The sequence below is a fragment of the Rhamphochromis longiceps genome, linkage group LG3, assembly GCF_057381845.1.
Source record: "Rhamphochromis longiceps isolate RC_006_pf linkage group LG3, R_longiceps_female_GT1.1, whole genome shotgun sequence".
In the NCBI taxonomy this organism is placed as follows: Eukaryota; Metazoa; Chordata; class Actinopteri; order Cichliformes; family Cichlidae; genus Rhamphochromis; species Rhamphochromis longiceps.
Window position 1 is genome coordinate 61,187,769 of NC_140559.1, and position 3,718 is coordinate 61,191,486.

The following is a 3,718-nucleotide window of genomic DNA, read 5'->3' on the forward strand; positions in this document are numbered from 1 at the left end:
GCACGATGCACCTGGTAAACTCCCAGTGAGGGACACGGAGGTCTGCCTCGCTTTTCCTTTTCAAAGTAAAAGTCTTCAAAAGTTTGACTTAGTGAGCCTGTAGGTCAATACGAACGAGTCCGAATTAACATACTATTACTACTACTAATAAATATAAATAAATATAAATAAATACTACTAATAAATAAATCCTTCTGATTTTACTGTAGAATTAGGTGCAAATGTTTTTTGTGTATGTGTTTGTGGTGCGTTTTATGGGTAATACAATATGTTGACCTTGATGTAAGCAAAGAGGGAGATCTTTGTTTCATTGTTTGCTTACTTCCCTTTTCTCATATTGTTGTTATTTACATTTATAAATATATCACAAAATCTTTTTTCACTTAATGTCATATATAACCTAATTAACGGTATATTACATTATTACATTTTTCAATCAACATTTAACAAAGTATACTGATTATACCGAAGCAACTTTTATTATGACGTTAAATGTGGATTATTTCCTGTGTTGGTTCGGTGAGCTCTACACTGACGTATAGTGAAAAGCTGTCGCTTTATTTCAGTTTTTCTTTTATTATAAATGCTGCCACTTGTTTATCTGCACACCAATAACCAGAACAATTCAGTTACGTGTCTGTGCTTGAACATGGAAAGGTTGCACAGTTTTTCCTTAAAATTAAATTGCGTAGACTTCACGTTAATAATCACCCAGTGAGCAGCTGAGTCACATGATATTATTAAATCACTCTTTGCTTTGTCCCCTACCTCTACCCCAAAGCATTTTTTGGAGATGAACACATTTATTCCAAACATTTTCCATCAACTTTTTCTCTCTGTTTGCTTGCACGTGGGTTTGACTTGAGTTTTTTTCCTCGTCAACATCCCAGGAAAAGACTCAGCACTTCCTGTCCTCCAGTCAGTTCCTCTGTCAGCTCAGAATTGCAGCCAACTAGCAGCAGTGTTGTAGAAACACAAGAACTGTCACAGTCATGAAATCAGACACATAAAGTGATACACATTCTGCAAGTCTTGCAAATGTACTGCCATAAAATACTTCAGTTCTTTTTATTGTACTCACTAGTAGTCAGATAAAGCACTATGTCAGCAACATGCGACCCTTAAATTCTCTTTTATGGTAAACTGACTAGTTGTTACTCTGCTCAAGCACTCAAAGCACCTTATGCAGCTAGTTTCATTCATGCACCAGCAAACTGTCAAAGTGCTGTCTAACATTCATGCTACAATGAATGCAACACATCTGCAGCAACCTGGGTTGAGTATCTTGCCTGGAACTGACCCACCAACCTTCCACTTAGCAGATGAGCTGCTCTGCCTCCTGAGCCACAGCTACCTCACAGACAGTTGGACAGATTTTGACTGGTATTTCTTTATTAAATGCCAATTAAAACAAGAATGAGTTAAAAATGACAGCAACATGATACATGAATAAAATTAAAGGTGACCACAGAACACGCTTAGTTACAGTTGTGGTCAAAAGTTTACATACACTTGTAAAGAATATAATATAATGGCTCTATCGAGTGTCCCGTTATTTCTAAAACTCTGATTTTTCTCTGATAGAGTGATTGGAACAGATACTTTGTCACAAAAAACATTCATGAAGTTTGGTTCTTTTATGACTTTATTATGGGTTAACAGAAAAAAGTGATCACATCTGCTGGGTCAAAATTATACATACAGCAGTGCTAATATTTGGTTACATGTCCCTTAGCCATTTTCACTTCAATTAGGCGCTTTTGGTAGCCATCCACAAGCTTCTGGTTGAATCTTTGACCACTCCTCTTGACAGAATTGGTGCAGTTCGGTTAAATGTGATGGCTTTCTGACATGGACTTGTTTCTTCAGCATTGTCCACATGTTTTCAATGGGGTTTAAGTCAGGACTTTGGGAAGGGCATTCTAAAACCCTTATTCTAGCCTGATTTAGCCATTCCTTTACCACTTCTGATGTGTGTTTGGGGTCATTGTCCTGTTGGAACACCCAGACCCAACCTTCGTGCTAAAGGTTTTAGGTTATGTTGAAGAGTTTGAAGGTAATCCTCCTTCTTCATTATCCCATTTACTCTCTGTAAAGCACCAGTTCCATTGGCAGCAAAACAGCCCCACAGCATAATACTCCCACCACCATGCTTGATTGTAGGCATGGTGTTCTTGGGGTTAAAGGCCTCACCGTTTCTCCATCAAATATATTGCTGGGCGTTGTGGCCAAAAAGCTCGATTTTTGTTTAGTTTCGTTTGAGGTGAGATCTAAAACCCTCGAGGCCTGGAATTGCCCACCCCTGCTCCAGAAGGTCTTATCTTTGTCCATGTGATCAGCAGCAAACTTCAGTCGAGCCTTAAGGTGCCGCTTTTGGAGTGAGGGCTTCCTTCTTGCACGGCAGCCTCTCAGTCCATGGAGACGCAAAACACATTTAACTGTGGAAAATGACACCTGTGTTCCAGCAGCTTCTAATACTTGGCAGATCTGCCTTTTGGTGATTCTTGGTTGACTCTTTACCCCCCTGACCAATTTTCTCTCAGCAGCAGGTGATAGCTTGCATTTTCCTCCTGATCTTGGCAGTGACGAAACAGTGCCATGCACTTTATACTTACAAACAATTGTTTGCACTGTTGTTCTTGGGACATGCAGCTGCTTTGAAATGGCCCCAAGTGACTTTCCTGACTTGTTCAAGTCGATAGTTCACTTTTTCAGATCCATGCTGAGCTGCCTTGACTTTCCCATTGTAGCGTTTGTGGGCGTTTGTATCCAGTGAGCCCTATTTAACTGGCCTAGGAGAAGTCACCAGCTGTAGTCACTCATAATCACTCACAAGAAGTTAAGAGGCCACGCTATGAAGCTCAGTTCACTGACAACTTTCTAAGTCACCAAAATTTCTAATTCATGTTGCTGTATGTATAATTTTGACCCAGCAGATGGGATCACTTTTTTCTGTTAACCCATAGTAAAGTCGTAAAAGAACCAAACTTCATGAATGTTTTTGTGACAAAGTATCTGTTCCAATCACTATCAGAGAAAAATCAGAGTTTTAGAAATAACGGGACCCTCGGTAGAGCCATTATATTATATTCTTTACGTATGTAAACTTTTGACCACAACTGTAAATATGAACTTTTCAGTAAATTGAAACCACAGCAGAGAGTTAATCCCATACAGCTTATGACAAAATTTGATCCGAAGTGATTGATGGCCCTAATCACGACCTTTTGACCCCCCGCCCCTCCCCTCCGTGGGAAACCCCCAGCGTGACGAATCGTATCCGGAGAAAGGGGGGTGGGAAACCCCCCGCGTGACGAATCGTATCCTGAGAAAGGGGGGCGGACCCCGGAAGCGCGCCATCTGTTGCTAACCGTAACGAATTGCACCCCGAGAAAGGAGGGGTGAACCCCCGGAAGCGCGTCATCTGTTGTTGGGGAAAAAAAAAAAGTTTTTAGAGGGAGGGGGAAAACCTCCGGAAGCGCGTCATCTGTTGTTGGGAAAAAAAGTTTTTAGAGAGGGGGAAACCTCCAGAAGCGCGCCATCTGTTGGAGGGGAATAAAAAAGCAGAGAGAGGAGTCCGTCACAATTTCTAAGGCACAGACACAAGATGGATTTCCTTCTGCAGCCCCGCAGCGGTCCTGTGCCCGATGAGATCTGCTCTCCCAAAGAAGAAGGTTTTGAATATGATATATTCAAATACAGCATATTTACTATGGAA